The sequence below is a fragment of the Mustela putorius genome, unplaced genomic scaffold, assembly GCF_011764305.1.
Source record: "Mustela putorius furo isolate JIRA1106 unplaced genomic scaffold, ASM1176430v1.1 tig00000129_pilon_pilon_pilon, whole genome shotgun sequence".
Classification (NCBI taxonomy): Eukaryota; Metazoa; Chordata; class Mammalia; order Carnivora; family Mustelidae; genus Mustela; species Mustela putorius.
In genome coordinates, this window is record NW_025421290.1 from 13,252,177 (window position 1) to 13,273,478 (window position 21,302).

The window sequence follows — 21,302 nt, forward strand, 5'->3', positions numbered from 1 at the left end:
AGTAGTATAAAGATGCTGGCTAAGATAGTCAAAGGAGAGTTTTTTCCTTTTTATAATTAAAACTTTAATTTAAAAAATTTTTTATTTAAAAAATTATTTATTTAAAATATTTTTTAAAAATTATTTTTTATTTTTTAAAAATTTATTTTAAAAAATTTATTTTTAAAAATTTATTTTAAAAAATTTGTCAGAGAGAGGGAGAGAGAGTGAGCGAGCAAGGGGGAGCAGCAGGCAGAGGGAGAGGGAGAACAAGTTTCCCTGCCGACTGGGGAGTCTGATGTGGGGCTTGATCCCAGAACCCTGCCCTGAAGGCAGATGCTTAATCGACTGAACCACTCAGGTGCCCCTAAAGTTTTGATTTTTTTTAAATAATCTCTATACCCAACATGGGGCTGGAACTCATGACCTGGATATGAAGAGTCACATGTTCTCTTAACTGAGCTAGCCAGGCGCCCCTCAAAGGAGAGTTTCTGTTTCTGAATTCCCAGGAGCTCTTCAGATGAGACTGGTCTGACGAGTTTTGAGTGGCTGGAGCTATTTTCATGTCCCCTCTTACTGTGGTCTGATCTTATTAATGTTCCTGTTCTTAGATTTCTGTAAGATTGCATCTCCCTCATACTGCCCCATGCTGGTTTTTCAGCTTTTCTGAGTTCTCAATTAAATGTGGTAAGTGCATCTTTTCCAAGTGACTTTGCTGTGACTGAATTGATTCGTTGGCTCAGAATACTCCAAAGTCCTCTCTCTCAGGAAGAACCCTATTTTACCGTGAAGACCTTGACAGATTTACCAGCTTTATTCCACACCTTTTGGGCTGGCTGCCAAGTTCATAACACGTTTTCCTCTCTGGGAAGACTCCCAGACACACAGGGATAGGTCCTGAGTGACCATATCTAAGCCACATGACCCCATCATCTTTTCTACAGAGGAGTGGTTCGAAAACTTTCATGTGGGTCCAACACAGTGGGAGGACTTCTTAAAACATAGATTGTGGGACCCATCCCTGCAGTTTCTTTTCCTGTAGGTCTGTGGGTGGGGCCCAAGCTTTTGCATTTATAGCAAGTTCTCAGGTGATATTGAGGCTGTGGGTCTGGGACCTCATACTTTAGGAACCACTGCTGTAGATCATTAACTCAGGGACAGTCACTCTGAGATAGGGCTATTAGCTTCTCTCAGGAATTTGTGACTTGGAACAAAAAGATGTGGAGACTGAGGACTGTTAGAGCAGCACTCTGGAGAGAAGTTCCAAAAGCTATCACCATTTCGGTTCTCTAAGCTGGTAGGTGGAGCCTTGGTTACTTAAACCTTTCACTTAATCCTATCACTTTCAAGTTATTTTCCATTAACTTGCCATCGAAATGTTTCTGTTGCCTGCCCCTAAAAGAACTTGAACTTTAGACACAAGTATTAGCCGCAAGAACTTGTGTCTTTAGAGACAAGAACTTAGACACAACTTTAGATACAAGAATTAAGAACTTGAACTATTAAGATGCAAGTATATCAGTTATGGGTTTCACCAGAAAAACAAAAACCATTCTAAGTATTTAAGACAGACATAATACAGTACAGGGAATTGGTCATGGGGGTGATAGAAAGTCTGAGAAGTCAAACATGCAATGAGAGATTAGCAACAGCAGGAAGCTAACTCTACCCACCCCTAGGCTGGAGGGACAAGGGGAGAAGGTGGCATTAACAGAGGCTGGGGTGAACTGGAGAAAGCTGGGACTACAGTGGGCCAGCCCAACGTGGGGAATGCTGCTGCCCTTGCCAGAAACATCAGCCAGTGCTACTCTGTGGAAGTTTTAGTGGGGAAATACCTAGGCCTCAGGCTTGCTCTTGCTTCCAACCTCTCAGTGGTGCCTCTCTCTATTCAGGAGCCTGGGGAAGATGGCCTGTGATAGTGAGAACAGCTTGGGGCCATCGGATCTAAAAACAAGCTAAGGACAAGCACTCTTAAATTTGGATTTCTCGTTTTTTTTTCTGTTTTTTTTCAAAGTACATTTTGCCTACTTATAGGTTAGTGAGATAATATGTGCTCGCTACATAGTTTCTAATAGTTTCTTGTTAAGAACAAATTTTCAAAAATTTAAGTAGGTTTTTATTGTTTCATAATTATAGTTGACATTTGAGATAATCTTCAGGGGAAAATTGCAAATGATAACAAGAACCAGCATCTGAATTTTCAATGGCAGAAATGTTTTTATATGTCTCATCTAATTTAATGCTCAAAAGCCTTTTGTGAAGTAGGAAATCAAGGCTCAGAGGGAGTAAGCAGCACAGAATAAGCAAAGTCACATTGCTCAAAAGTGGTAAAATGGCATGATCCCAAACCAGGGCTCAGCACATAATGTCAATTGTTGCAAAACACCAAGCTATTGTGTGAAAACACATGCAAAGCTACAAACTTAAAATTCTTTCACTGTTTATATCTCATTTCCTCCCTTATCTAAAACCCAACATGTAGAGTAAAACCTTGTAACCAGACTGAGAGAGGTTATTTTGAAAAGATCAGCAAAATACTCTAAGACACCTCCCCCCTCCTCCACCTGTAGATGGTCAATTAAATCTATTCTCAGTAGTCCCACAATTTCCTAATTAATTGGCAATGATTATGCGGCAAGGCGGTGTCTTTCATAAGATCATTCTAGAACAACAGCAACCATTTAAAAAGAAAAGGAAAAAAAGCAAAGAAACCCTTTGAGCATATAAATTAAGCTAGACAGAGGGGATGTTTTTGATGTCTCATGAGGCTACTTAGATACAAACACACACAATGAGTGTATGTGAATGTATGTGCATGTGTCTCGTACAGAGGAAGAGAGAGACAGTTCCCTTCTGTCTCGATAGAAGTTGTTAATCTTCCTCTGGTCCCAGGTCCACAGACTGCATTTCAGATGCTGAAGAGCCATCTTTGTTTCCCTTGGTTACCAATGAAGCAGTGTGCATGGATCAGTTCAAATCCATCACCACTCATAGAAAAATGCTTCCACATCCAACACCTTACTTTCTGTATCTGTTATTGACATATCTATTGAATAGGAAGGACCGCTCACATATGCATATCCACACATTTTTGTGCTTAGAGTCTACCATATATGATGTCTTTTACATATGGAAAGGAGCTGTGTAACATGGCACATCCCTATAACATTAATTGCTATAGAGAATGGAATTCTTTTCCGCAGGCAGGCTCTCCTTCATTGCTGAAGACCCAAGAGAAATTGCTGTAAAGTGATTTGTTCCATGAAGTTACTCCTCAGAGTGTACCTCAATAATATACTTTTATCTATAAGGATAAGCTCTGCCTTATAGAGAGTCTCTACATCCAATTTATTGACTCAATAAATTTCAGGCTCACTGATTATGTTTCCATCTAAAAGCTTTACACAGTTATAAAACTGGAGAGCCTTTAGAATCATTTCAGGTCAAGTTTCTTTCTGAATATTTTTCCACAATGAGCTGCAATACATTAAGCCTACCCATTAACTAGAATATCACTGGTTATACTCTTGATCTGATGGCCAAGGGAACATTTGCATTGTCTGGGTTCCATTTAACACAATATTTGAAATGGATAGAATAGCTCAGAACATTCAAAGTTATCTTCCTTCAGTGGAGAAAAATGTGTCTCGTCTGTAAAGAGTAGGCTTGTTAAAAGAAAATCAGAATTCAGCACTAAAACTCCTCTCTCAGCAAAACAAAGCATCTCTCTCTCTCTCCCCTGAGATCCTCACCCAGTTTCATGAATATCTTTTCTTTTGAATCCAAGTTGGTGTTGCATAATGAAATGAGAAAAAAAAGTGATAAGCTTTCTACCAATAATTAGATGGAGTTGTTTGAAAGCTTAATTGTGAACTTTTTTTTTTCCCTGCAAGACGTACAGTCTTCTAGAGATTTTGTTAGTGGAAATAAGGGTGTGAGCCATTATAGTTTGCCTTTACAACTGGAATAACTAGATACATTGGTTTCTTTTATTCACTTAAAAAGACACTTGGAGCTTTGCTCTTAGTGTTAATTTTTGATATTAGTGTTAATTTTTGATAATAGTTGTTATCATTGAATAATGAAAAATGTCACGGCAAAATTTTACATATTGAAAATAAAATCTTCCTAAAGGGTCAGAACTCTGCTACACACCTTTTGCTTACCTTGAATTAAACATTTGGCTGTATTAAGATCACGGCAGTCTTGAACAGCACGATGTTGTTTGGTTTAGATGATTTAAAAAATATTTGCGAGGAAGGTATGGAGAATGAGGGGAGAGTGCTGTGGATTTAAAAGTACATGTATACATACATGTTGTTTGTTAAAACTTCAGTCAAGGACGTCGTCTTCCTGGGAATTGAGAGCCATCAGAGCGGGAAGTCGGCTGCAGGGAAGAACAAAAGCATGGCTGCGCGATAGTACTATCTCTGCAGCGGCAGCAGGCTCCCTGACGGAGGGCTGCGGCGACTGTCTATTACACCGCATTTTTATTAGTGACAGCCTCCGTTATTCTGTCAGCTCAGCCAACTAAGCTGTTCCCTGCGTTCTGGTTGGTCATCCGGACTCCGTTATGTGGGAGAAGGAAAGGGGACAGAAAGGTGAATTGTACTAGGTGGGGGCATACGGGGATTTCTCTTCTTCGGGGCCGGCATCGCCTCATCCTCGGCGACGTGGGGGAATTCCAGGACCGCTTTTTAACCCAGAAACCAGTGCGTCTTATTAATTAGTTTCTACGCGCAAGGACGGCCGTGAAAGGCTTAATCTTCTCTTTCCAGCCGGGGCCAAGAGCCGGGTTCATCAGAGCCCCCTGGCCCGTGCGCACCAGCGCCGGACCCCTGGTGGCCCTCAGAGTCCGCACTGGGCAGAGTGGAGGTCAAGTCAAAGGGCACGACCGCAGGGTGCCCTCCCCCACCTCCCTCGCCCGTGCTGTCCACAACTCAGCTTCTGGAACGACCACCGCGAACACTGCAAGGCTGGAGGGCGGGGAGGGGGCGGGTCCCTGCGGGGGCGGGACCAAGGGGAGGGGAAGAAGCGGCCGAGGACTGCTTCGGGAAGTGTAGTTCTTCGAGCCCCAGTTACCGGGGCTGTGCTTGTGAGACCTAGACTACAACTCCCAGGGGTGCGCGGGCCCGGCAGGGGAGTCCATGCGCAGTGGGCGCCACATTGTATCCTATCAGGCGAGGAGAGGGTGATGTCACCTGCGAGTTGGTAACCTACGAGCGGCAGTGAAGGAAACTGTTTAACCGGATCCCATTGTACCCGGAGCGCTGAGCCGCCTTTCCAGCATGCAGGGGCTGCTCAGGTAAGGGGGACGTGCCGCCTGGCCCGCCGCACTCATTCATTAAGTAGCACCGCGCCGTGGCGCGGGGGTGGGCGCGCTTCTTCGGGCCCCGCGCTGGGTTCGCGGCGCGCCCTCCCGCTGCCTCTCCGGAGCCCCAGGGCCAGTAGGTAAATATTAAACCCGTCCTTCAGGTTGGGTCTGGGTGGGAACGGGACCGAGACAGCTCCCGGCTGCCAAGCTGGGTTTGGGAAAATGGCTGCAAGCGCGGCGAAAAGCAAGGCGAGCCCGGAGGAAAGCGCCCCCGAGGACAGGGGTCCCTCCCTCCTTTATTTCTGAGGCGCAGGGATGCCAAAAGAGCAGGCAGGGTACCACTCGCCGCCTTGCTGCGGGCTCCTGAGGTTGCGGCGTTGGGGCGCCGGGGGGTCGTCGCCTCGGCCAGGGGCTGCGGGGCCCTGCCGCCGTTGGGAGCTGCTGGCCCGGGAGGCTCCGAGGCAGGGGTGGTGGACTCGGAGGTGGCGACAGGGAAGGAGGCACTCGTTTACCCGCTGGCCCGCGTCCGAGCAGAAGCCCAAACATCCCTGCAGCCCTCACTTCAAGCTTTATTCCAAAGGGACGGGTTGACTGTAATTCCGAGAAAGTTAGAAGCTAAAGGTCTCGGAGGAGAGGAGGGAAACCCGCGCTGCGGAAGGAGCATGGGGGTGTTAGCGGACAGCAGTAGGGGAGGCTGCGCCGCCTGTGCAGCGGGTTCGAGGCGTCGCAGAGCGCTCCTGCATCTCCGCCTGGGGAAGGTGCATCTTGGTTCCCCTTGCTCTGATTGCTTTCTCCACAAAGAGCACCTGAACGGGGGCAAGCATCTGCCCGGAGCCCTGGGCTGGGAGGTGGTAAGGCGGTGCAGGGTGTCGAATCATCTAACGATGAGGCTAGCTGTAGGGTAGGAGGGCTGGGCAATAGGAACCAGCTGGTGTCGAAAATCCAACTGCTAGTGATGGGCTTGCCCTTCTACTTGAGACGCACTCGAGTCCCGGGAACTCGATGAAGTCCTCTGGATTTCCTTTCCCTAGCACCCTCATTCTTTCGTATACTCATTCATTCATCAAACGCTGAGAATGGCTCTTCTCAAGTTGCTCATAGCCTGGCGTTGGGGTGTTCTGTACCCCCCCACCCCCACCCCATAAAATACTTGAGTGGGCCTATGAATTGATACCTACGCTTTATATTCTCCAACTCGGACCCGCACGGCATCCCCACCAGCAGGAGAGCATCAAGAGCAAATACAACCCGTGACCGTTTTTGCTCTCTTCGAGTTGGTAGTTTCTTGAGAAGGACCTGGTGTATTCAAGCGGAGTTTGTCTGCAAGATGAATCCCGTTGCCATGGCGACTCCTGCCGTCGGAATCTTAACTGCTCCCACTGCTGTTTCAATTCGATGTGGCTCTGCGGGCAGCTGGGAGGGCGTGGCCAGTGGGTGTGGTCAAATGCTCGTTCCGGGCCCAGCTGCTCTCTTCACCGGTTTCACAAACCAGGCCTCTCTAGCCATTCTCTTAGAAGTAGCCTGGACACAGTTCAAGACCCCTTTTACCTTCGTGTGCCTGTACCTGGACTCGCCCCTCTCCAGGAGTAATAGTTTGGAGCCCTTTTCCTGAGGCAAGCTCTGAAAACTACAATGGAATGATCTTTTCGCCTTTCAGGCTAGATACATAATTTAACTAATAATGTACATGACAGTGTTAGAAACAGCTTTCTCGAGGAGGGCGTGTCCTCCGTTTTGCATGAAGAGAGCTCTCTGGCTACCAGTAAAGGGCCTCAGTTTGCTCTAGGTGCCGCTCTCTGGAAGTTTATAGGGACAGTTAATGACTGAAATTGAATTATGGAAGTCAGTATCGTCCTTGTGGTTCTCATAAAACCTAAAAGCCTGCCGCCTGCCTAAAGGATGCATTTCCTTGAAAATGAAGCAGACGGGGCAGGGATCTAGGAGGCCTGGGTCCTGCTCCGGCTCTGTCATTGCTGGCTACCCCACCCTGGGGTTAACCCTTTACCTGAGGGGACCTCGGTCAATAGTAATATGGGGAGGGAGAGAAGGGGATTCCCAAAGTTGATTCTAGGTATAAAATCTTGTGACTCTGTGAAGGACTTGGTCATTGTCTTTTCTCAAAATAATAGGATGGGTTAAATTCAGCTTCTGACACTGTGGCTTTGGGTTAATATCCCGGAGCCTTACTTGTATGATTTGACTGGCAAAATAGCCTAGCACTTAATGGCAGTCCTTCAAAGTGGGCAAAGCAGCCATATTACTATTTACGATAGTATTTTTAATATTTACTAGTATGAGCCCTGTATCTGGACTTCTGTTTATCTGGGCATCTTAGAATTAATTGTTTAGTTTTTGCCTTTTTATAGATTCTTGATGAATGCAGTTTTAAGTGTAATTGAATTACAGTTTGTTTACTTTCTGCTTTTATTACACACCAAGGTAGATTATCACAGATAGTGTAGTTAAGCGGGGGGAAAGGCTGTATGAGTGTGTATCCATGTGCCTTCATGTGCAGGTAAATGCTTGGGGATGCTGAGTGCCAGGTGGTTGACATTCATCATCTTGTTTTAAATAGGTGGTTACATCCTCATGAGGAAACAGAATCAGAAATTGTCACTCACTATTTTTGTCCTAGAACTTCTCATTGACTGGAAATCTCCTTCAGTTATCTATTTCTTGAGTCCTTATAATTCTAACAGCAGTTCAAATGTGTGGCTTTTTTTCCACTCCCCTAAGGTCTTTGAGGACAGGGTCTTTGTCTTGTCCTTCCCTGTCTCTCTAGAATTAGTGTTTGATCATTGGTAGGTATTTAGTAAATGTTTGTTGAGTCAATCGTAGAACCCTGAATGGAGATTCAAGATTGCATTCTTTTCATTGATAGTTCTGGCATCAATTGTAATATTCCTGTAGCTTTCTATGAAGTAGTTTCAACTTAGCATAAATGAAAACTCCCATGTAGCATATAACTCGAAGTATAAAAGGCCTTCATGAGTTTGAAATAGATGAATTTTGTAATTACTTGCTTTTGGAATACATTCACTCACAGAGTTCTTTTTTCCCCCTTAAAATTCTTGTTACAGTTCTTGATACGATTATTATCCCAAAGTAGATTTCTTTATTTCTAGATTTCTCTTATGTTATCCTTGACCCAGATAACTTTCCTAGGAGGTGTATGACAGAAGACAAACAAACAGATAGACAGACACACACACACACACACACACACACCCCAAGACAAAGATACCTAGAGGCCTTTGCCAGGCCACCTCTGGTACCTGAGGTACCATTTGGGTAGAAGAGCTGGACAATGGCTTTCTCACCTGGGGTGGAGTTCACCCCCAAACAGGATCAGTTGTCCCATGCTGGCTAATATGAGAGAAGAAACAGGGGTAGGAAACATTTGTCCAATATTTGTAACATTCTGTTATCTTCCAGTAATCAGATTCTGTGGGTTTTTAGAAGTATTAATTAGTAGGGAGGCATGATAGTAAGGAGGGTGCAGTGGGTCATGTCCTTGGGTGGTGCTTACAGGAGCTTAGTGAGTAGGTGCCAAGGAATTTGAATCCTGGCTTTCTTGCTCTGTGGATAGGCTCTGGGTGTTAAGAATGCCTGTGAGTCTGTGTGTGGTTTTATTGGAGCTACTTTGTTTAAAAGACTGCTTTTAGTGTTGGTACTGCGGTCATCAGAACAAATAAGTTGTTTACAAACAAAACATGGTTAAGATTGAAAGTGTTTCATTGTGTAAATATTTTGGGGATGTTATAAAGAGTGGCTTTGGCTTGAGAATCTTGAAGTCTTCTGTGAAATCACTTAAAAAGTTGGCTATTGGATCAGGGGAAACAAGCTCTTCCAACAAAGCTTGGTACCACTGAGTGTCTTAGGTGTTTGGTTCAGGAAATAATCACAGAGCTTGTAACTTCTGTGGGGCCCTCCCTGGCTTCATGTCATGCTCCTGGTAGTCCCAAGTGTTAATTAAGCCTGTCCTACTGCAGAAAACAACTTTGACAATTTAGGTTACCAAACTCGTTTAAATTCTAGAGAGGGCACAGTCAAAATGAAAATTTTTCTATTCTATTTTGTGATTTTTCTTCTTTGAATAAGGAATGTGGACTACAGTCACTTATTTTGGCATTACGATTTCTAACTTGACAGTGGAGGAAACCTTTCAAATTGAGTATGTGTCCTAAACACTCACAGAATCTGTTCTTAGTAATTTTCCCAAGAGTTCAGTTGAGAGGCAACTAATTGCACAGGTACTATTGAAGAAATCAGTAAGAAGGGCAGTTTTTCTGTGTGGCTTGTGGGGTAGCATCTGGTCAGTGGTGCAGACCGGGATGGAGAATACCTCCTTTGAGGTTACATTTGCTTAGCAAGTGTACTGTCCTTTTCTGTAGATTGTGTTTATTGGAGTGGCTGAGGGCGGCTGATAGAGACTGGAATTGAAGGATGGATCTGAAGTGCCTCCCTGCCCCTCCAGGTCATCCAAGCCACTACTTAGTACTCCCGCTGAAAGAGGAACAGATGCAGATGAGGTGCAAGTTGATTTTGGGGACCTACATTCCATATAGCAGCTCTTCTTCCAAGAAAAAGAAAAAGTTTACCTTTTGATTTTCTAGCATCCTTTCCACTGTTCCAGGAGAAGAGAACTGAGTATATTTCAAAGTGAGTTTGCATTCATAGTACACAGGTCTAAAAATTAGTTAAACACTGATTAATCCAGGAGCACTGCAGCAAGTCTGTGGAGGCCTCTCCTTGCATCCCTTGCTCCCCCCGCAAATAATCTGAGGTTACCAAATACATACTCAGCTTTGGTGAGCCTTATTTTCCTTGTTGATGTTTAAGCACTCCTGGTTTTTACACCATCTGTGACTTTCTGCAGTGATAGCCCCCCTCATTTGCAATGGGTGCTCCTCTGAGTTTCTAAATTCTCGTTGTGCTCTCAGATCCATTCTTCCAGGAATCCTTCCCTGCTTCAGCTTTTACCAACCCCTTCTGCTCCTTCCTCCTTTGAGCCCTTTGCCTGACCATAGAACTTAACACAGCTAACATGATGCTAATAGTCAAGGTATGTGAGATGCTTACCTTGTGCCGGGGTCCTTCCTGATATTTTACATGGGCTTAACCATTGACTCAAGAGTCCCGTGAGATACATACTATCATCACCATTTTACAAATGAAGAAACTGAGGCACGAAGAAGTTAAGGAACTTGCCTAGCTCAGGTCATGCAACTGGTCAATGGCTTGTTAGGATCAATGACTAGGTTAGGGACCCAGGCAGCCTAGTTCTTTACACCCCACAGGATTACTTTGCCTCTGGTTTTCCTATGTGTTAATTCTTTTCTCTCCATCAGTTAGGGGGAATAACAACTTCCTTTGTATCTCTTAATTCTGAAACAGTGCTGGGTCAATAAATGCTGGCCTAATTGAGAGTAAAAATGTTTCTACAGTTAATGGTTCCTTAAACTCTGACTTTCTGGAGCAGCAAATGTTGCATGAGATTAAAAAATGTTGCATTTGGTATTTGGATGATAACACTTCTGAACTTCCTCCTTTTGGCTCTGTGGGTGATAGGCAAATTATTTGAAAAAAGAAATGCTCTTATATGCCATCTCTAAATCCATTTGGAGCCTGTCCAGCATTAGAATGTATTTGTTAACTGAGATAACTTTTTTTTTTTTTTTTTTAAATTTTATTTATTTATTTGAGAGAGAGAGAGAGTATGAGAAGGGGAGGGTCAGAGGGAGAAGCAGACTCCCTGCCAAGCAGGGAGCCCGATGCGGGACTCGATCCTGGGACTCCAGGATCATGACCTGAGCCGAAGGCAGTCACTTAACCAACTGAGCCACCCAGGCGCCCAGAGATAACTTTTCAATAGGTTGAATCTCTTATCCGAAAAAACCCTTCTCACCCAGAATAGAGCCACAGAAGCCTGCCTGGTGAGTTAAAACTCTCATAACTTCTGAGCTTCCCACCTCCTTGTTGTCTTTTAACATAAATTGTGAAAGCTCTTTTGAAAGGGAAATAATGAAAACTTGAATAGTAGTCAAACATGTAATCTAATACTGGGTTATCCTTAGATATTAAAGTAAGCTTTTTTATTTCCCACCTCAGAAGGGAGCCTTCTATTTATTTTTACAGTGGAGCAAATTTGGTGTCAAATATACGATTGCAGTTCTTTTAAACCATAGCCACTATTGTGAATTAAATGTGGAAACAGAAGGAAGCAGGTTCAGTTTCCAATGTAGTTGGTACGATTTCCTGACTTACAATAGATCTTTTCCTTTTGGCTTAAAACTGGATATAGTCCCACTTTGACAATATTTAATGAAGACAGTTGAGTAAAACTCAAACCGTGTCATTTAGGGAAATAATAGGAAAGTTATGCCCTAACAATATATTGTCAGGAAAATAAAATGGAAACAAAAGGCTTATAAGCCATTAGGCTACTCAAACATAATACTCATTCAATGGACATTGATTTCAGAAGCTTTTTGTTTCCCCCCCATTCATCTTGTTACACTTCCTAAGTACGTCAATCACTTTTTAGTAATAACCTGGGCTCATTCTGTTCTATAAATTGCACCAAGAGCAGAACTGAAGATACCTTGTATTCTGGAAGGTACAAAATTAGGGTCAACTATTAAACCGGTCTTTGTCCTTTTCATTTCTGGGGAAAAAAAATATTCTGTGCGATTGGCAAACATTGCGCATCTGGTGGGATTTCTGAATTCAGGTTTCTTTTTTTTTTTTTTAAAATAACGTGGTTATTATTGCATATTTCCAAAATCTAAAATGTTACTTTCTAGTAGTTTTGCTTAAAATGAACTTAAGTGTTATATAAATTGAGCTTAGGAAAATTATTGAAACATTAAGTCTTAAGCAAATGAATTCAGGTTTCTAAGAGTAGATAGCCCAGATCCCAGCTTTGGTCATTGTCTGGGCAATAGAGATGCCCATCTTTTGTTTTTTGAAATGGGTTCTTATATTCTGCTTTTTGGCTAAGCTCAGTTTGTTAGTGATATACAAACCAGATCAAGGCCATGGGTTAGTGTTGCCTTATTTTGGAGCTACAAACTGTATTGTAATTTTAGTCAACCTTTTTTTTTTAATTTTTAAAAATTTAATTAAATTTTTTTTTAAAACGTAGTCTCTGTACTTAACATGGGACTCGAACTTGCAAACCTGAGATTAAGAGTCCCATACTCAGGGGCACCAAGTTGCTCAGTCAGTTAAGTGTTGGACTCTTGATTTTTGGCTCAGGTCATTATCTCAGGATCCTGAGATCACCCTGTGTAGAGCCCTATGTTAGGGTCTGTCTCTCTGCTCCCCACAGCTTGCACTTGCTCTCTTTATCTTTCTCTCAAATAAATAAATCTTTAAAAAAAGAAAACAGGAGCACGTGGATGGCTCAGTGGGTTAACCTCTGCCTTCCGCTCAGGTCTTGATCCCAGGGTCCTGGGATCGAGTCCTGCATCGGGGGGGATCTCTGCTCAGCAGGGAGCCTGCTTCCCCCTCTCTCTCTGCCTGCCTCTCTGCTTACTTGTGATCTCTGTCTGTCAAAAAAAATAAATAAAATCTATATAAAAAAGAAAAAATTGCATCTCTACTCCCTCCCCTCCAGGTACCCCCTCCCCTTTTTAAAAAATTCATCATGCTCCTGGCAACATAGGAGACTAGACAGTGCACTATGGATATGTTAATGCATAGCTGTCACCACAGTGGCAAAAGATGGTGCTGTATTATCAGATGAACTGATAGGGATCTTGGGTTTTTCAGACCCCATACGTTAGAGGCAAGGCTTTGCCAGCAATTTGCTGAGGATATATGTTTCTGATGGGTGTGTCCTGTGAAGAGTGGGTTAGAACTAAGAGTAGCTTCCTAAAACTTTGCCAAAGCCACCGAGCCTTGGTCTTTTCTGTTTCTTGGGTATGTGACAAATCATTCGTGAATGTTTTGGTGCCATTTCTTGGCTTTGCCATTCTTCATAAAACTTCTGCAGACTTGCATCCTAGAAGAAGAGGGAAGGATGGTGATCAAAATCATTCACCACATCAGTAAGATTGTTCATATATGTCTAAATTTGTATTTGTTTCACAGAGATTTGGTAAGACTGAGCAGTGAAATGTCAAGACATGAGTTAAGTTAGAATCTGTAGTTCTTTTTTTTCTCTTTTTAAAAAAAAAATTTAAAGTAAGTTAACATATGGTGTCGAATTGGTTTTAGGAGTAGAATTTAGTGATTCCTCATTACATAGAACACCCAGTGCTCATCCCAACAATCTAATACCCATCTACTGCTCATCCCTCTCTAATACCCATCATCCATTTAGCCCATTCCCCCACCTACCTCCCTCAGGCAACCCTCAGTTTATTATCTGTAGTTAAGAGTCTCTTATGGTTTGCCTTTTTCTCTGTTTTTAGTTTATTTTTCCTTTCCTTCCTGTCTATTCATCTGTTTTCTTAAATTCCACATATAAGTGAAATAATGTGATATTTGTCTTTCTTTGACTTATTTTGCTTAACATAATAACCTCTGGTCCCATTCATGTTGCACCTGGCAAGATTTCATTCTTTTTGATGGCTGAGTAATATTCCATTGTTTATAGATACACATCTTCTTTTCTGTGACAAGAGAATTAGACTAAGGGCCCTTCTAAATCCTGAGAATTTATTACAAAAAAATATTCTAAAAGTTGAAGGAAATGAAGCAGAAAAATGAAACCATTCCCTACTCTCGAAAATTGGTGAAATTGTAGATACAGAAAATGTCATATGATTTCATCCAAGGTAAGTGACAGGATATATTTTTTTTAAATGTACCCCATATTAGTGGTTATTTGATTTAGGATGATGGCAAAAGAAACAACAATAGCATTTCTGTTTATTTCCTATTCTGTTTGTGGCAAACAAGGTGTGGCAACCTTGTTTGCATGAGAGCTTCCCCTGACAACCCCCCCCCCCCGGCCCCCCGCAATTACTCAGTGCTTCATGGTCATTTGGGAAAAAGTCAGACAGTGTGGAATGAATTGGGCTAGAATTGAAGGTGATGGCTGAGACTACATCGTGTTCTCAGAACATTAAATGAAAGGCCTGTTATATTTTTACATTTTAAAAATCAAGCATGGGGGTCATCTGGGTGCCTCAGTGGGTTAAGGCCTCTGCCTTCGGCTCAGGTCGTGGTCCCAGGGTCCTGGGTTTGAGCTCTCTGCTCAGTGGGGAGCCTGCTTCCCTTCCTCTCTCTCTGCCTGCCTCTCTGCCTAATTGTGATCTCCGTCTGTCAAATAAATAAATAAAATCTTTAAAAAAAAAAATCAACAATGGAGTTTGGATTGGACTAGAAAACCTCTATGACCCATTTAGGGCTTGACAGCCTGTGTGTAGGTGACACTTCCAGCTACAGAAGCTCCAGGAACCGTGGTGAGAAACTGCCTTGCCTATGATATTTTCTGCTAAGGGATTGGTTTTTTAAAAAAAGAAAAATATATATATACATACTATTTTTAGTTTGACCCAGTTTCTTTTCAGGCTGTGACTGAAGCTACCTTTCTAACATACTCCATCTTTTCCTCTTACACTCCTTGAATTGTAATTTGAATCTGGAGGAGCAGTGAACTGCCTCCTTGTCAGGTCTGCGCTCATATCCTCCCCATGGGGAAAAGAGCAGGTTGTCCCCATTCCGCCCGCTTTCACGGGAGGGGAGCCGCAATCACTGACCTCACAAAGGAGCGAGTCTTCCCCCTTAACCTCTTACTTAAGAATTGGGAGCTCTGTGGTAGCAAAGCTAGATTGTTTTTCTGATGGGATAAGTTGGGGAAGTAGGTAGCGGGGAGGACAGAGGGGGTTACTGGGTCTCACTTATCTTATCGTTTGTTTCCCTCTGGATTGCATTTGTTTATACTGTCTCCTCAGGCTAGGAATTCCTCCAACAGAAAGCATGCATACACTCGGGGATATTCAGATCAGATCAGGCTTCCTTGCTCTTGAGTTCTATTTGCTGACTTGGCTTTCCTCTCTACAGCCTGATCAGAAGGGAGGGCTGGAGATACTTAACCTGTTTTTAATTCTTCCGTTATGCGGAAAAGAGATCTTAAAACAGGGACTTGGGGCAAACATGTTAATGTTTTTCTGATGGGAAAAGAGGACGGTGATGAGTAGGTTTAAATTTAACATTTATGTATAACTTTTTTATGTTGATAGAGTTTAGTCATGAATGTTTGACACCTTGAAATCTTTTCACCTTTTGTTTGCTGTGATGTAATTGCATTGAGAAAAAAGAAACAACAGTTTTAGGTTCAGATGTGGGTAATCTTAGCAATTCTCTTAAAACTCTTCAGCCTCTGTTTCCTCATCTGAGAAACAATGTGAAAATTCTGAACTTTTGTGAGAATGGTGTCATAAAATAATGACTGTACTTGTATGGCATTGTATAATATTGATGTCATACCTGCTGGGTGTCCCTAGAATGGAGACCAGGGATAGAAGAACACCATTTTTTCACCTTCAGAGTTTCCAGCGTTGGCCCCTGTTCTTAGCACTATGTATCTGATATACCGAAGCTAAACCCTTACAATCTGATCCCTAGTTTGTCCTTAACTGAACAGCTTCTAGTTATTTTCCCTAGTCCCAGGGTTCAGGAAGTTCCATAGAATGTAAGGGATGAGGCTAAACAGTGTTTTGGGGTGATCATCCAATTCTGGTCAAATTGATAAACTCTTTAAGCCAGAGTTTGACTACCAGTGCTGTCATGTTTTATTTGACTAATACAATGTTATTTTAAAAAATGATTTTAGTGAGCATTTACACTCTGATATGGTACAGCCACCCCCCCCCACCCCCCTGCGTCCCCCATACCCTAGTGCCTCATTCACAGCCTCTTTATGTGATAATTCTTTATCTCCTTGGACCTTGAAGGCATTTTAATTTGTGATCCCTTTTTTAAAGTAAATTAAAATTGTGATGAGAGTTCTTCAGACCAGTGGACTGGCAAATGACCTAACCCAGGGTTCCTCCACTTCAGCATTACTGGCGTTCTAGACAGGATAATTCTCTGTTGTAGAGGGCAATGCTGTGTAGTATAGGATGGTTATCAGCATTCTTGGCCTCTACCCACTAAATACCAGTAGCAACCTTTCCCCCAGCTGTAACAACCAAAATCATCTCCAGACCTTGCCAAATGTCCCCAAGGGGGTCAAAATTGGCCTTGGTTGAGATCCAGCTGACAGATTTTGGATAGCCTGAGAACTTTAAACATTGGATGAGGCTTGGATATTTAGGGATAAATTAGAATTCATCTGGGAAACTGAGCTACCCTGCTGTTTTTATTTATTTGGGCAGTTGGTGAAAGCAAAGTAAAGGTCAGTGGATTAGACCCCGTGAGGTCATTTCTCCATTCTTCCATGACCACTGCCTGGGAGGCCAGCCACATTTTAAGGACATAGTCTTGGTCACAACAGGGAATTCTGTGAGACACTGATGCTGGGTCAGGGGAAACCCACCAGAGCTAGGGGGTAAACAACTTTGAAGCCCATGGCCTGTGTTGGTTGGTCAGTAATGTTATCTGTGGATAGGAAGATGAGGCTTTGGGGAAAGAAAAGTTGGCTCTGTCATTATTGCCAAAGGCCAAAATGCTTAGAAAAGGGGAGGGGCATACCTGGGTGGCTCAGTGGGTGAAGCCTTTGGCTCAGGTCATGATCTCAGGGTCCTGGGACCTAGCCCTGCATCCTGCTCTCTGCTCAGCAGGGAGCCTGCTTCTCCCTCTCTGCCTGCCTCTCTGCCTACTTGTGATCTCTCTCTCTCTGTCCAATAAATAAATAAAATCTTCAAAAAAAATGATGTAAAAAAAAATAAGAAAAGGGGAGGGGCCTTCAGCCTTTAAAAATGACAGCTTATCTCACATTATCTCTTCCCACAGCAGTGTGGGAAGAACTCCGAAAAAAAATTTAAAAAATGATGTTTCATTTTTCTTCCCTCTCCCTCAACCCAGAATGTCTTTAAAACTTGAGTATAAAACTTGGGCTTTGGCAGCACTCAAAATTGTCTCTCAGAAAAACATTGGTAAGATTTGTACGTAAGGGGAATCTTAAGAAGTTCTAATTAACCAACCCAAGCTCAGGTCTTGAGCAACTAACACAAAGATAATGCTCGGGAAGCACACAGTTTCAGTTAAAACAGAAGTCAAAGTCCCTTGGTAGAGGTTAGGTGGGATTTCTGAAGGGGTCCGTGCCTCTTACTGAATGATGTTTGTTGGTTCTGTGCCCTGGATGGGAGTCAGAATATCCTCTGTGGTGGATATAAAACGGAGAGGTATCAGGATTCTGATTTAGCAGATGTCCAGGTTTGGACCTAATCTCCAGGATTCTTAAAGCTCCCCAGGTAATTATGGTATTTAGCCAGGACTGAAAACAAGTGGATGAGCAAAAGATCTGAAAAACATGAGACATTACCTTCTTCTTTTCAAGATGATTCCCTAGGAGATTCAAACTGCACATTCACCTATTGTTTGAAGTAAAAGGAAACAGAAACCACCCATTACAAATGGCAAACACCAGGAGTGCCTTTGAGGTAAGGTGGGTGGAAGAGTGGTAGTGGTGAATGCTCTTACTAGCTTCTATTCTAGAAAAATCCACAGCTGTGTTTCACTCAGTGAGTTTCTCATCAGACTCTTCTGGCTTCATAAACAGAGGGTAGATTTGTTTGTTTCAAGTTTCTTTCCTTATGCCATACGCCACTGTGGAGACCAGACTGTGAAGTCCCAGAGTTATAACTGCCAAAGGTGGAAAATAGGATAAAGTGGCTCCTTTTACTTGGATTCTACCTAGAATTTCAGATCCAGATTTCTATCAAGCATAGCAGAGGCAAGGGAGTGACTGACTAAGTTTCCGGGGGAAATATAGTGGGCATTTTATAGACCATCTCATAAGCCATGGAAACATCTTAAAACATTCATTCATTCATTTATTCATTTATTCATTTGGCTTATCAAATATGTTTTAATGTCGGGTGTGAACATTTAAGAGTGCTATTTTAAGTTCCAGATTTTTGCCTTTGGAATACAGAACACTTGTTTTGGTTAAATAAAGCTCAGATCATCCTCTGTCTTCAGCTTCTGATATAAGCAAATTACATTGTGCAATAGGGGAAGAGTCTCTCCAATGAGAGATTTTTTGCTTTCCCTGGCAAGTAGTTTCATGTTTGTGTATTTGGATCATGTCTGTGTTTTCAAAGGAATGTTCATAGCATCAGTTATAAGAAGCAGTTCTCCACAATCCCAAATCACAGTTTTCCCAGTATTTGTTATGCCCGTAGATCAAATCTTCTACCCTCAGTTCTTTCTCAAGTGTTGATTTTGTGTTTCAGGTGACCATTGTTTTCTGGTACCAGAGAAAAATTACATGGTATTAAAGAAGGAATGACAGTTAAAAAAGAGTACAGGATTCTTTTTGGGTGTGTTGAAAATGTTCTAAAAGTCATGGTGATGGTTACAGTTTGTAAATATACTAGAAAACCACTACACTATACATTTGAGATGGATGAATTATATGTCATATGAATTTTGTATCTCAATAAAGCTGTTAATTTAAAAAAAGGCTAAAAAGAATCCTACTAAGTGCAACCTTAGAATTTTACACCTTAGGGTAATACCTATGACATAGTTTCCTATTTCTTTTCTTCATGTATCTCAGTTTTTTTCCCCTAAACATATATAAAATGACATAGTTTCCTATTTCTTTTCTTCATGTATCTCAGTTTTTTTCCCCTAAACATATATAAAATGTTATAATTCCTTAATATCTATGGACCACCTGAGACTTTGGAAATGTTGTTATAAAGAAATGGACTCTGCTATGGTAAGAGCTGTGAAGTGTGTAAACCTGGCGATTCACAGACCTGTACCCCTAGGGCTTATAATACATTACATGTTTATAAAAAAATTAAAAAATTATTAAAAAAAAAAAGAAATGGACTCTGGATTCACACCTCCTAATTGTGGACTAGCGTGTTAAAGGATAGAAAGCTCTGTGCTCTTTTATACCTACTGTAATGAAAAGCTAAAGGTTTTGGTGATACACTTGGATTAGTCACAATTTGCTTTAAACTTGTTCCATATGATAATTTTGCAGGCTTTTTCTGCTGTAGAAGTCTTCACACTGTAAAAAGCACTCAAGTATGTAATCTTGCTTGTAAAGCTAACTGTGTGTGTTGGATAAGGAATATTTCATTTATAAGGGATTATGTAGCTCAAGGTTTCTCAAATTTGGGTTCATGATCCTTTGAGAAACACTGCATTAAAAGTGAAATTGCTGAATGTTTAGGTACTCAGTGCCAGTGGGATCATAAACTCATGTGCAGAAGGCGAGCTTTGGGGGTACTGTGGTGTACTCTTCAGGTATCGGATGCTTATCCAGGCATATTAGTTTTATTGCTATGTAACAGATTACCACAGACTTAGTGCTTTAAAACCCCACCAGGTCAGAAGTCTGGGCATGCTGTGGCTAGGTTCTCTGTCTAGGGTCTCAGCAGGCTAAAATTCACGTGTCAGTTAAGGCTGCAGTTCTCATTTGGGGCTCAGGGATTCTTCCATGTTCCATAGTTGTTGGCAGAATTTATTTCTCTGTGACTCTAGGAACTGAAGATTACTGTCAGCCAGGTACTGTTTTTAGCTCTTAGAGGCCACCCACATTTCATGTCTTGTGGCCTACCTTGGCAGTTCACACATGGATGTTTCCTTTCCTGCAGGCTAGCTGGAGTGTATCTCTGACTTCCTTTTCTGCCATCAGCCAGAGAAAAGTCTAAATTTAAGGTCTCGCCTGATTAGGCCAGACCCACCTGGGATAATCTCCCTTTAACCATACTATGTGTCATAGCCATGAGAATGATGACTCATCATAATCATAGGTTCCACTCTCAAAGGGTAATCGGAAGTGTCACTTAAAGTTCTGCCTGTTATACCAGATAGCAGAAATTTCGATTTACTGTTCATGATTATTAAGATGAACATCTACAATCCAAAAATGACACCTCACAAATGTGCTTCTGGACCTCTTCTGTCTTCCTAAAATATCTCCCTCTCAGATTAATGGCTTTCCATTATTACTTTTCTTGTTTCAAGTAGAGTGAAAATGAAGATATTTTAAGAATGTTTTATTATTGAAAATTTCCTACACACATACACCCACATAGAATGACTAATAGAGCTAATACGTGAATTTTACATATATCCATAGCTCATCAATTCATGGTGACTCTTTCATTTTTGCCCACAACTACTTTACATCAACTCTGGGATTTTTTTTTTTTTTAAGATTATTTATTTATTTTGGGGAGAGAGAAAAGGAGAGATTGAGAATCTCAAGCAGGCTCCAGGTCCAGCGTGGAGTTGTATGTAGTGGTCACCTGAACTTGAGATCATGACCCAAGCTGAAATCAAGAGTTGGATGCTCAACTGAGCCACTCAGGTGTCCCAACTCTGAGATTATTTTAAAGCAAATTCCAGACATCTTATAATTTCAACCCAAAATATGTTAGTATTTATATCCAAAAATATCAGGACTCTAATAATATAACTTTTAAAACACCATTTTCATACATAAGATAATTTACATTATTGCTCTAAAATTACCAAATATCTCATCAGCTATCAAATGTACACTTTTTAAAAAGCTTGTTAATTCAAGATTCCAGAAAGTGTCATACATTTCAGGTTTTTTTTTTTTTTTAATATATATATTCCTTAAGCTTCTCTAAATCCTATGCAACATTTTTCTTTCCAACATACTTGTGGAAAGAGCTGGGTTTTTTGTCCTATAGAATTTCCCACAGTCTAGATCTCATGGTACAACATCTATTTCTATTTCCTTCATTTCCTGTAAATTAGTTAAGATGAAAATAATGGATGCCATGAACCTGTTGGGTCACTAGCAGTAGAAAAGCTTATTTAGTGAAAGGAATATATAGATAATTTACTAGATTCATGTTTGTATAGATATTTAGAAAAATATTTGGGAGTGGAG

At 41.8% G+C, this 21,302-nt stretch overlaps 1 protein-coding gene and 1 long non-coding RNA gene across 4 annotated transcripts in view; one reads left to right on the forward strand and one right to left on the reverse strand.

Moving 5' to 3' along the window:
• Nucleotides 1-5,140: 5,140 nt before the first annotated feature.
• The window catches only part of DAAM1 (dishevelled associated activator of morphogenesis 1), a 162,691-nt gene continuing 146,529 nt past the window's right edge, over nucleotides 5,141-21,302 (forward strand). Inside the window, exon 1 of one of the 3 annotated variants that reach the window (XM_004738862.3) lies at nucleotides 5,141-5,284. The gene's annotated coding sequence lies outside the window, so the exon portion shown is untranslated. The other 2 variants (XM_004738865.3, XM_045070058.1) reach the window with 2 other exon arrangements.
• LOC123389158 lies at nucleotides 13,006-20,127 on the reverse strand. Its single transcript, XR_006603709.1, has 3 exons — nucleotides 19,992-20,127; nucleotides 17,736-17,784; nucleotides 13,006-13,301 (listed from the first exon to the last, which is right to left on the reverse strand). It is a non-coding gene; the product is annotated as an uncharacterized LOC123389158 (long non-coding RNA).